Source organism: Bos javanicus, chromosome 15 (assembly GCF_032452875.1).
Source record: "Bos javanicus breed banteng chromosome 15, ARS-OSU_banteng_1.0, whole genome shotgun sequence".
NCBI classification, from domain to species: Eukaryota; Metazoa; Chordata; class Mammalia; order Artiodactyla; family Bovidae; genus Bos; species Bos javanicus.
In genome coordinates, this window is record NC_083882.1 from 31,617,656 (window position 1) to 31,630,958 (window position 13,303).

The 13,303-nt window shown below is 49.1% G+C and overlaps 1 protein-coding gene across 1 annotated transcript in view; it reads left to right on the plus strand.

Moving 5' to 3' along the window:
- The window catches only part of GRIK4 (glutamate ionotropic receptor kainate type subunit 4), a 501,670-nt gene that overhangs the window by 419,564 nt on the left and 68,803 nt on the right, over positions 1-13,303 (plus strand). The gene's annotated exons all lie outside the window — the stretch shown is intronic.

Genomic DNA, 13,303 nt, shown 5'->3' on the forward strand with positions numbered 1-13,303 from the left:
CCATGGACAGAAAAGCCTGGCGGGGTACAGTTGATGGGGTCCCAAAGAGTCGGACACAACTGAGTGAGCTGACTTCAGTGCTCATGGTCTGAGAGTGGGAATCTTGATGTTAAACCTAATTTCAGTTCACTTACTTACTAGCTGTGTGTTCTTGGGCAACTTTTTTTTATCCTTCCCACCCCATCCCCCAAGGCTTCAGTGTTTATCCAGAAAGAATTTTTGTAAGGATTTAAAATAACACACACATGAGCATGCCCACACCCACAGAAAGTTTGACATACAGGAATCTCTTTAGATCATTTGAGGAATGCAGTAGCCTCCTGGATGGAGAGTGATGCAGTGTAAAGAGTCATCTCCTGGGTCATCTCTACTGGGTGTTCTAGAGCCTCAGTCTTTCGTATCCATAGTCACCTGCTTACCTAAAACTGTGCGGCTAGCACTCATGGCGTGTTAGTTATGAAAGAGCATTCAAACATATTTTCTGCTTACTTTTGAAAATCATCAGAGTGTGTCTTTTGGTGTAAATCCCATTAAAAGTAGGAGTGTGGCTGGAGTGAAAACAAGTGGCTTCACGTCAACTGGGCAGGTGACTGGCCTCTCACCCCCAGGGCTGTGTCTGGGTAGGGGAAAAGTGCAGTGTGTCCGTTTGGGAGCCTCTTGGGTCTGGATTCATTTTGCCCCCAGTCAAAGCCTTCACAAGCTGAGCCCACAGCAGTGATGGGGTGTTTTGGTGGAGGTGTACTTGGCAGAGAGGAGGAGATGGACTAAAGCTTGAAGAAGAAGATGCCCTTGGAACATCCTCTTGTGTCACCCCGGTATATTTATTTAAAGTGAATTTTTCATTGAAGTTGTTGGAGGTATTCACATATAGAGATGAATGAGACAGACGCTAGGTCACTCTTTGATGGAGGACCAGTTGCGTAAAAGCAGAGTGAGAAAGGCTAGGATGGGGCGGTAGAGGGCTGGTGAGAGGACTGGAGGAGGGCCTCCTGACTGCTTTGGAGGTGTAGGAAGGACACCTGCAGGAGATGATGCTTGACAGCTCCAGGAGGAGCTGGCCAGGGAGAGCAGGATGTGGAGGGAGAAGATCAAGCCAGGAGGGAGGACGCCAGGCAGAGTCCACAGCCTGGAGACAGGAAGGGGCATGGCAGTTTCCATTTTAGGATACTACGCCTGGAACAGAGTGTGGTGGGAAGTGAGCCTAGGAAGTGGGCAGTGGTCTATACGGCCTTCCACAGTGTGGAACATGGATGGGTGGAGGGATGGGAAAGGCCTGGAGGCAGGGGACCAGGGAGAAGATTGAACTGTTGCAAGAGGTGATGAGAACCAGAAGTAACTTAGGAGTCAGAAGAAGCCTTCAAAAGCTGTCTTTAAAGGTAAGTTTTTCTGTAATATAGAATGGCTCAGTGGTAAAGAATCCTCCTGCCAATGCAGGAGACAGGAGTTCCATCCCATACTAGGGAAGATCCCCTGGAAAAAGAAATGGCAACCCACACCAGTATTCTTGCCTGGAGAATCCCATGGACAGAGGAACCTCAAGGGCTACAATCCATGGGGTCGTAAAAGAGTCAGACAGCCTTAGCGACGAAACAATAAATACAATCTTTATAAAATATATGTGTTTTAAAAAAAATTACTTATAATTCCACCAGCCACTCATACCCATGGTTAACATTTCAACATGATCCCTTCTGATTTCTTAATGAGTAGGTACTTACACAAGTTTTTTCTTAAATGAGATCATAGTGTAATTCTGTTTGGTAACTTGTGGAAGCTATTTAACAGATGGACTGTCAGGACTTGAGGACTGAATGGACGTGGCCCATGGGAGGCAGACAAGAGTAGAATGGATGACACCCAGGTTTCTGATGTGGACGCTGATGTGAACGTCTGGGTGGTTGGCGGTGCCAGTCTTTGAGGTGGAAAACCCAGGAGAAAAACAGATCTGGGAGGAAAGAGGGGGAGGATTTCCGCTTTGGAAACGGTAACTGTGAAAAGTCTTTTGGACACGTAGGTAGAGATGCTCAGCAGCGAGTTGGTTAGAGTGGGCTCTGCGGCTCCAGGAGTAGGTGCTGGCGTGGTTGGTGAGCTGTAGGTGGTTTGAAGCTGTGAGGAGGGATGGAACCCTCCGGGAGAAAAATCATACATTCAAGAGGGAGGAGAGGGAGGAGAGCCTGTGAAGGATGCTGAAGAGAGGTGGGTAAAGAAGCTTCCCACCTCTTGAAGGGAAGCACAAGAGAGCCTTCCATCAGATTTAGAATGAAGAAGCCACGGACAAGATTGGTTTCAGTGGGTGCTTGGATTGAAATCACACTGCAATGGTTGAATCATTGTGGAATACTCTTTACAGAAGCTTCGCTCTTGTGGGAAAGCAAGATAAAGGGCTGTAGCTAGAAGGAGCTGTGGAGCTGAAAGGTTGGCAGTTGTTTAAAACGAAATCGCTTGTGGAAGTGGCTGCTGGGAGTTGAGAGCGCGCGCGTCTCTTAGGCATTGGGGAGAGGCAGGGACCGTCACGTGGCTGGAGCAGAGTCCTGGTGGGGATCACGGTGGTCAGGACAGAGGGTGGGGGAACGGCGCATTCATTGAAGGGGTTTGGGGTCCTCGCCGAGACATGAACGGGTCACTGGGAAGCAGTGCGGTCAGGGGTGCGTCTGTCCTGGCTGTTGTCCTAGTCACCCCCCAACCCACACACGTATGCGTTGATTTCGTGTTTGAAATTGCTTTCACAGCACTAACTCTTTATCCTCCATAATGGCTCTGTGAAGTGGATCTATGGGTGAACACCCTGTGGCTAAGAAGTACAAATGATTCACCCCCGGTCCCATAGCCAGCAGGTGGGCACCTGAGTCCTCGTGGCCTCTCCTGATGGACTTATACCCTCATCTCCCTCCAGCCATGAATGGTGCTCTCTTCCGAGAGGTCTTTCTAGGCAGAGCCTTTGGAGGATGCCCAGCACTTGGTACCCACGTCTGACTCTGGCCCATAAAGGGGCTGCACTTTATTTGTAAAGTGAGTGGATGACCTCTCTGACCCCTTCTCCTCTCCCCCAGTTGTGTGTCAAGCTTTCTTGTGGGTTCAGCCCTGAGCACTGGTATCCTGGAAGGGGAGAGATTACATTTCACATCCTAGGGGCCCAGCTTGGAAAAGAGTAAAGCACACTCAGGAAGAGAGAGAGAGCCCCCCTCAAGCTTCAAAGCTCAGAACCAAGTCCCCTGTTGGCAGTCAACGCCAGGTTGGCAGAACAGCCCATTTAGGTTCAAAGAGAAAGGGGCTTTAGAAGGCTTAGATTCAAGGCTCATAAGCTTTGGACATCAAATAGCTCTTACCAATGACATTTTGATGAATTAAGTGTAGATGAAGCTGAAATGCCTCATTCCATTTCCCCTCCTGGGCCCCTAGGAGAAAGAATTGTGGAGAGAGTTTGCCGGAGACCTGGTGGGGTGGGCTGTCTGTGGCCTCGATCCACTGGGGAAGTTGCTGAGAGACATTTTGCTGAACTAAAAAAAAAAAAAATCCAACTAGTCCCCTGGGATTCCTTTTCACCTTGAAACCAGAGACTATTTTAACTGAAAATAGGTCATGGAATTCTGTTCTTTAAAATCAAGATACTGATCCAGGGGCTAAAACTGAATGCTCAACTCTTTTCCCATGTGACAGCCAGGTTCAAGGGGGGTACTTTCTCTTCTTAAAGCCTGGTCCCTGCATTTACTCAGATAGGAGGAGGTGGGCTCCAATGATAATTCAGCAAGTCATTCATTCATTCACTCATTAATCAAAGTGTCCGCTCTCTGACAAGCACTATTTGGATGGGAGGAATTGCTGGTAAGGAGCTCAGGACCTACTCAAAGAGACCAATAAACCACAAATTCCAGTACCGTGTGATACATGCTCTATTAATAATATTAACAGTGCTGACAAAGGTCCATATAATCAAAGCTATGGTTTTTCCAGTGGTCATGTATGGATATGAGAGTTAGACCATAAGGAAGGCTGAGTGCTGAAGAATTGATGCTTTTGAATTGTGGTGCTGGAAAAGATGCTGGAGAGTCCTTTGGACAGCAAGGAGATTAAACCAGTCAATCCTAAAGGAAACCAACCCTGTATATTCATTGGAAGGACTGATGCTGAAGCTGAAGCTCCAGTTCTTTGGCCACCTGATGCGAAGAGCCAACTCATTGGAAAAGACCCTGAGGCTGGGAAAGATTGAAGGCAGGAGGAGAAGGGGGCGACAGAGGACGAGATGGTTGGATGGCATCATCGACTCAATGGCTGTGCGCAAACTCCAGGAGATGGTGAAGGACAGGGAAGCCTGGCGTGCTGCAGTCCGTGGGGTTGCAAAGAGGTAGGCACAACTTAGTGACTGAACGACAACAGTGATGAAGGTAACAATGACTGACATTTATTAAGTGTTTCCTGTGGGCCAGGCACTGTTTTACACGCTTAACTCATTTGTCTTCATGATAACCAGATGTTCCAGGTGAGGAAACTGAGTCACGAAGCAGATGACGTGGTCACATGGGTAGTGGGCGACACTGGTAGGGCCGGTGGAAGCATGAACAAGGTATGTACAGGAACGAGCAGGGAAGGACTCACCCAGGAAGGGATCGTGGAACAGAGTGTTGAGGATGGAGGAGCATCATCTCAATAGAAAAGAATATTCTAGGTGCAGAAAATACTGAGATTATACCAGGCAGTGCAAATGACTCTGTGCGGCTGGCATCAAGTATGGCAGGGAGTGGAGGCGGGTAGAGCTATAGGCAGGGGCCATTGGTGACAGGGTTTATGTGTTTGTATATTTAAACTATGTCCAGAGGGCTAATGGGGAGCTTTTGAAGAGAGAGAGGTGGTTGGTTTGTTTTATTCCAGGAGAGGATGCTGTAATTGGCTTTGGTCCCGGAAAGTCAGTCCAGGAGGCGAGATGGGGATGGATTGGATGTGGGAAGACCAGATTCAGTTATGCTTATCAGACAGCGGTCCAGGGATGCCAGGGGCGGGATGCGGCCCGAATAAAAGCAGGGTCAGTGAAGATGACCAGGAGAAAACGGCGACAGTGTGGGGTCTCGGCATGTCATTCTAGGACCTACTGAGTAGGGGAGCTCCCCTTTCATGGGGACTTTTAAGCAGGTCGTCCTGCCTCTCAGAAGAGGGAGGGCTGTCTGACTCTGGGCAAGGTCCTTCCTGGAATGGCTTCTTGCGGCATGTGTATCAAGCAGTGGTCCCTGCATACAACCCCGAGATGCGGGAAGGGAGGAAATCCATCTTGTCTGGTTCATTATCCACAGGCTGTTGTCCTTGAGAATAAAAGGTCCAGAGCCCTGGGCTGCTTCCTGGACCACAACCGCCTTCGCTCTCCATCTCTCATCAGACCCTCCCTTACAACTGTCTGTCTCATCTGGAGTCCTCAAAGGTTCCTTTCTGTTACTCAAGTCCTTTCACCCACCCGATAAAAGCCAAGAAAAGCAGTTTTGAAACTGCGGCCGCTGTGCCTTTCTTCTGAGACGTCTGTCTCAGCTGCCGCCCGTGCAGCTGGGTGCTGCTGTCTGTCTCTGTGACCACTGTCCTCGCTCCACATTTACGGCTGGGGCGCACAGCCCCCAGAAGACTGCGGCTGGGCCTCTGGACCCGCAGCATGCAATGAACATGAGCCCCAGACAATACCCTACCTGGCCGTCACAGGCTTTCAGCTGAGGGCTCTGTCCTGGGCCTTCAGACTTTTTCCTCTTGCTGTCCATGGCTCTGTAGAGAATTACAATGGGGGGAGTGGTCATCTGACGAAGGCACTGTGTCCTGATTCAAAGCTGAGCCCCCAGGAGGGAGAGCAGGACAATGACGGCTGCTGACAGAGGCAGCCACTGTATAGGAGCTCGGCAGATGCTGTTTCATGTAATCCGTGCATGGCCTGAGAGGGATTATTACTCCATTTTACAGATGGAATGGAGGCTCAGAGAGTCAGCAATGGACCCAAGCACAGACTCACAGCAAGCAGCCAGAGCCCAGATTCACACGCTATTCAGACCCCTGTCTTGAGTGCGTCTTACTGCACCACCAGGGACGCATGAGAGCTGGTGGCTGGAGTGGATTTTTGCGTGATTTTGGTACAGCCTTCCTGTCCTCTGCATCTACTTGCTAGGAGAATGGAGAGGAAGGAATAGACTGGACCAGAAGAATGGCAGGAAAAGAGGAGGCACTGCACGGCCAGATTGAGAGGGACACATGGGTGATATTTACATCCTCAACTGCATTATCTGGGAAGTGGGTGTTTTAACTACTTCCTTTTTACGGACTAAGAACACACAGCCCCAGAGAGGCCAGCACCTAGAAGCACGAGGATTTGAAACCAGGTCTGTTTCCTCCAGGAGCTCTCCCACTGGAAAGGCAGACAGATGGCAGAAGTTATTTTAATACCAAGTTGTATGGAATAAAGCTCTGTTATAGATATAAACTACATCCTTTTCAACTGACAAAGTAGGAGGCAGAAATGACTCCTCATTGGGGACCGCTGGGATGGATTCTTAGTGGCAGCGGGACTGGCAGCTCCTTGCGGGCAAGCACAGTATTTTATTTCTCTTGATATCCGCATGCACCTAACACAGTGCCTGGGACACAGCAAAGTGTATCAGATAGTCCCTTTAGGTCATGCAGAGCAAGGCACCAGGTGATAAGTGTTCCCTGAATAAACTTAGGGAGTTCATTCCTTAACAGGTTTCTATCAACCCAGTCGTTAACCTGAGGCTTGGAAAACTGGGCCATGAATTGATTAATCAATCAGCAGATAGTAATTTAACACAGCGAGTCAGTTACTGTGCTCGAGGTTTGGGGGGAAAGGATAGATGAGATTTGGTTCTGTCTTTGAGAGCTTACAGGCGTGGTGATATGGAAGTAGGCAGAATACAGACACGTAAAAGAAGCCGTGTGCTAGGGTGGGCAGGAGAGAGGTGAGTAGGTTGCTAAGGGAGCCCTAAGCAGGGCAGGACCAGGGAGTGACAGTGTACATCAGCTGTGAGCGTGCACAGCTTAAATACTCATCTCCCAGGAAGCAGTGTCAAGATGGTTCCCGCTCTGGGATCATGGAACATGAGATGAGGCCCAGAGAATCAGCCACAGATTCAGGAAGAGAGAGCAGAGCTTTGTCTGGCTGTCCTGAGAGTATAAAGGGTTCTTTATACTGAAGAAGCTGCTATGGATGGGAATCCCAGGGGTTTTGCAGTTCAGTTATGTTCACAGCTACCCCAGCAGCTCCAGACTGGTAACGCCTCCAAACCCCATGGGTGTCTAGAAAATGGCCTGGGAAATTTGTCAGAAGGCTCCCTTCTTGGAAATTATTTCCGCCTTCCCAGCCGAGTACCAGCTGTTTAGGAGAGTGAGGGTCTGCAGAATAAGTGAAAGTGGATTAATTAAGGCATCTGAAAGCCTTCTGAGAGATTGGCTTGCTGTGACACAGAAGAGCCAGGCGGTAGGGAACTGATTTGGGGCAGGAGTGGGGACGGAAGCTGTGAAAAGTGGGATCTTAGTATCTCCTAAGAGTCCTGTAGTCCTGATTGCCCGCCTCACGTGGCAGAGATGAGGTGTCATCTATGGGCTTGACCATGCACTGGGCTGTAGTCTGAGGTCAGGGGTGCTTTGAAGAGGTCCGGTTGGGCATGATGCTCAGTCATGTCCAACTCTTCGAGACCCCATGGGCTATACAGTCCATGGAATTCTCCAGGCCAGAATACTGGAGTGGGTAGCCTCTCCCTTCTCCAGGGGATCTTCCCAACCCAGGGATCGAACCTAGGTCTCCCGCATTGCAGGCGGATTCTTTACCAGCTGAGCCACAAGAGAAGCCCCTTATTCCCTAAAGTACCCAGTAATTCAGCTGCTGATTTTTCTCCAAAGCCTGAGTCTCTGGTGTTACTAACCCTGGGTCTTGTACCTCCCTTCCCTCTTGGAGTTAAGGATGCTTTTCCTGAACCTGGGACCAGGGCCCTACTCACCCTACTTAAGTGCTTCCCGTCCTCAGGCACTATTGATTCAACACTGGTTGTGACTTCAGGTTAAATAAGACCCAGTTTTTACTTTCACTAGGTTCACATTCTACCTTTACAGAGCCTCCAAGAATGGTTGTGCAAGTTGTATATTGTACAAGGGGTGGGTGGGGACTGAAATCCAGCCTCACGCAGCTCACCAAGCATGTGCTCTGGTGTGAGCCTCTGCTGCTGCTGCTGCTGCTGCTAAGTCACTTCAGTTGGTGTCTGACTCTGTGCAACCCCATAGAGGGCAGCCCACCAGGCTCCCCCGTCCCTGGGATTATCCAGGCAAGAACACTGGAGTGGGTTGCCATTTCCTTCTCCAAAACATGAAAGTGAAAAGTGAAAGTAAAGTCGCTCAGTTGTGTCTGACTCTTCACAACCCCATGGACTTCAGCCCACCAGGCTCCTCCGTCCATGGGAGTTGCCAGACAAGAGTACTGGAGTGGGTTGCCAGTGCCTTCTCCGGGTGTGAGCCTCTATCCACCTGTAAATTTTCTTCCTGCAAAGACATCTTTAGTTTGCCAAGTCATGTGCCCACTAAGTTTGCTAGGAGGATCAATTTTTATAATTTGTACAATGGCGCCCAACTATAATAGGAATGAGGCCCAGTGCATAAAAATAATGAGACCACAGCATGAGATACATGCAAAATGGGATCATATACAAAATTTTATGGGAATACAGGAAAAAAAGAAATTATTCAGCTCCAGGAAGCCAGGCAAGACTTTAGAGCAGCAATAACGATAATAATAGTTATTGTTTATTGAGGAGCTACTACCTGCCAGGCATTTCTTATGCGTCATTTCCTCTCCAACAACAATCTTACAAATAAATGTTATTATTCACAGTTTATAGTGAGGATGCTGAGGTTAGCTCCAGCTTAACAGAGAGACTAACTCAGCTAACAAGTTGATTGATTCTGGAATTCAAAGCCAAGCCTGACATCAAAGTCCATGGTCATTCTAACACACTGTGGTGCTTCTAAGGGAAGTAATAGTCAAGTTGGACCTTAATAGATAAGTAGGAATTTGACACGGAGAGGGCAATGGCAGCCCACTCCAATGCTCTTGCCTGGAAAATCCCATGGACGGAGGAGCCTGGTAGGCTGCAGTCAGTCCATGGGGTCGCTAAGAGTTGGATACAACTGAGCGTCTTCACTTTCACTTTTCAGTTTAATGCATTGGAGAAGGAAATGGCAACCTACTCCAGTGTTCTTGCCTGGAGAATCCCGGGGACTGGGGAGCCTGGTGGGCTGCCGTCTATGGAGTTGCACAGAGTTGGACGCGACTAAAGCAACTTAGCAGTAGTAGCAGCAGCAGCATCAGGAATTTGACAAGAGCCAAGGAGGAAAGAGTTACAGGCAGAGGGAACTGTGTGGGCAAAGACATGGAGTTTGAACCATGTGACAGGTGTAAGGAACACAAGTAGAGCAATGTGGCCGCGTCATAGGTTAAAGAGAGATCAGGGCTTGAGGTGACGCTGGAGAGAAAGTGTGGGACAGATTGTGAATATCACTGTAGGGAGTTTGGACCATATTTGAAAGCTAGTAGGTAGTTGCTGGGGGTTTCCAGGTGGCTCAGTGGTAAAGAATCGTCTTGCCAAGCAGGAGACACCGCTTCAATCTCTGGGTCTGAAAGATCCCCTGGAGAAGGAAATGACAACCCACAGCAGTATTCTTGCCTGGGAAATCCCATGGACAGAGGAGCCTGGCGGGCTACAGTCCATGAGGTCACTAAGAGTCAGACACAACTTAGCTACTGAGTGCACACACGCACACATACACACACACACAGGGAGTTGCTGGAGTTTCTTTAAGGGGGGCAGTGATGTGATTAGATCTTTTGTCTGGAAGTAGATTCTAGAGCAGTGGTTCTCAAAGTGTGGTCCTTGAGCCAGCAGCACCAGCATTACCTAGGACTTGTGAGCAACCCAAATTCTGGGGGCCCATCCAGACCTGCTGAATCAGACAGTCTGGAGCAGGGCCCGGCAACATGTATTTTCACAGGCCCTCCAGGTGGTTGTAATGCACGGTCAAGTTCGAGGACCCCAAGTGCCTTGGCATCCACTCAGCTGGACAGATGGAGTGGGGAAGAACTAGGAGCAATGAGGCCAGTGCAGAAACTACTGAATAATTCCAGTAAAGACTTGAGTGATGACAGCGGTGATCAGATCCGAGCAGTAGTGATGGATTACGTGGGCGTTTCAGAGGTAGGATGGATGGGGCTTGGTTATTGACTGGAGAAACAGCAGGGAGGTAGGACGGGGAGACTCTGGCTGACTCCTGGTCTCGGTTTTAGATGACAAGTGCCTGGTGAAGTCATGAACTGAGAAACAGCCTCTGGAAAAAACAAGTTGCTTTAGATGGCAGAGGTGAGGAGTAGATGACGTGGGTCTGAGGTACAGGCAGAACTTGGAGGTGGAGAAATATAGTCCGGGGGTAAGATGGGCGAGAGGGCAGAGCTGGGCCGAGCTCCATTGGAGGATCGCCAGAGGCAGGAGGTAGTGAAATGGGGGGAGCTGAGCGTGCTCAGCCATCCTCCACCCCTCTCCCCATGCCGTAGCACCCACCCCGGCTGCTTGGACAAGCCAGCCAGTGTTTGTGATCCACCCCACTCCGCATCTTCATTCTCAAAATGGTGATAGTAGCATCTACCCCCGGGTTATTATGAGAAATCAATGAACTGTAATGTCTCAGTATCCCTGGCATGCTGTGACTCTCAAACAAGGTCAGACCTCTTCTCTCCTTCCCTGCTGTCTGTTACCTGCCTCTCCCATAAGACTCTGCTTGCACTTCCTCTCTGGACCTAAAGCCTTGGTCCCTCTTCCATCCATCCCCAAACACGTGGGTCCACAGGCCTGCCTTTCTGGAAGATGTCCTTGTCCAGGACTGGGTCCTTCCCTGTCCCAGGCTGGCCTGGGTTAATTGGGTTAATTTCTCCTTGCCGCACCTGTCTGGAGACCACAGAAGTGTAACTGATCAAGACAAAACTAAAGTACCACGTGTCTGATCGTGCTCCTGTAGCCTGAGCTCTGGCTGCCTTCTAAAGGTTATCTGCATCAGTGGGAACCTGCCGTGGTTCTAACCCCCTCTCCTTGCCCTCTTGTCTGGGGAAAGCAGACACAAGGAACAGAAATTCCCTCCAGAGGAATGGTCTCTGGGTCATCTCTTGCGAGAGACATAGCCTCTGTTAGGTGAAAAGGTGGTGGCATTGGTGGCAAGTTCACATGTCCTCCTGATCTTAGAAAAAAAATACCTTGAGTTGGAAGTCTAGGTGTGTCCCTGAGCTTTAAGCTGGTGCCAAATCTCCCTGGGCCAACATTTGCTCCCTTGTTCAGTGAGCAAAAACATCTCCTCCATGTTCTACCTTCATCAAGCCAGGAGTAACTAAAGAACCTCTTGATGAGGGTGAAAGAGGAGAGTGAAAAAGCTGACTTAAAACTCAGCATTCAAAAAGCTAAGATCATGGCATCCGGTCCCATCACTTCATGGCAAATGGGGGAGGGGAGTGAAAACAGTGACAGATTTTATCTTCTTGGGCTCCAAAATCACTGTGGACAGTGACTGCAGCCATGAAATTAAATGGCACTTGCTCCTTGGAAGGAAAACTATGAAAAACCTAGACAGTATATTAAAAAGCAGAGATGTCATTTGCTGACAAAAGATCTGTATAGCCAAAGCGGTGGGTTTTCCACTAGTCATGTACGGTTGTAAGAGTTGGACCATAAAGAAGGCTGAGCACCGAAGAATTGATGCTTTCAAATTGTGCTGGAGAAGAACCTGGAGAGTCCCTTGGACTGCAAGGAAATCAAACCACTCAATCCTAAAGGATATCAATCCTGAATATTCATTGGAAGGACTGATGCTGAAGCTGAAGCTCCAATACTTCGACCACCTGATACAAAGAGCTGACTCATTGGAAAATGCTGGGAAAGATGGAGGGTGGGAGGAGAAGGGGGTGAAAGAGCATGAGATGGTTGGATAGTATCACCGACTCAATGGACATGAGTTTGAGCAAACTCTGGGAGATAGTGAAGGACAGGGAAGCCTGGCGTGCTGTAGTCCATGGGGTCGAAAAGAGTAGGACATGATTTAGTGACTAACTAACAACTACCTTCATCAGTCACAATTTCACCAATGTCCCTACCATCTAAAGAAGTAATTAAGAGCTCACAAGACCCTGCACCTCCCATCACTGGCTCCACTCTCTCTGACCTTCTCTTGACTCCTTGTACACGGCATGCCCAGTTCCAGCATATGGTTTGTGCTCTTCCTTCTAGCAGAAATCTGTTCCTTCAAAGTCTCCAATCTACTGCTTCTTCCTGGTTATCTAGGTCTAATCCAGATGTTGCCTCCTCCAGGCAGTATTCTTTCTCTGCCACCTAAGGGACAGCCATCCTGTCTCTGAACCCCTCTCTTCCACAGTACCTTGTTGTATGATCTTCAAAGAAACCGTGGCCAAATGAAATCACCTTGCTTACTGTGAGACTAGAATGCAAGTTCTCTGAGATCAGAAATTACATTTGTCTTGTTCATCTGTATACTGATGGCACCTGGAACAGCCCCCAGCATACTTAGGAATTATAGGATGGATGAAAGGGTAGATAAATGGGTGGATAGATGGATGGATGAATGAATAGATGGGTGGATTGATGGATGGTAAATAAATACATGGGTAGATGGATGGATGGACTTCCCAGATGGTGCTAGTGGTAAAGAACTTGATGCTTGGATCAGGAAGATCCCCTGGAGGAGGTCAGAGCCACCCACTCTAGTATTCTTTCCTGGAGAATCCCATGGCAGAGGAGCCTGGCAGGCTGTGGTCTGCCTGGGATGCACAGAATCAGACACAACTGAAGCAACTTAGCACTCACACACTCAGATGGACGGATGGTAGATAAAAGTTTGGGTGGATGGCTGGATGGATGGTAGATAAATGGGTGGGTGGTTGGATGGATGGATGGTAGATAAATGGGTTGATGGATGGATGGATGGATGGGTGGTAGGTAAGTGGATGGGTGGATGGATGGATGAGTAGATGGATGGGATGCCGTGAAGACATGTACAAAAGAATGAACCATTATAGCCCTTGACCCCAGAGACCTCAGAGCCTGGACAGACCATCCCAATGCCAAGAACCAGTGATAGACTTTCAGATGATCCCTTTGGTAACAGGAGCACACAGTGGCCCAGAAGTGCTGGTGCATTCAGCAGGCTGGGGCAGCAGAGATGCCATGGGCACCCATACACTTCCCATCAAATCCCTGCCTCCCTTCCCAGCTCCATCTTCCCCTGG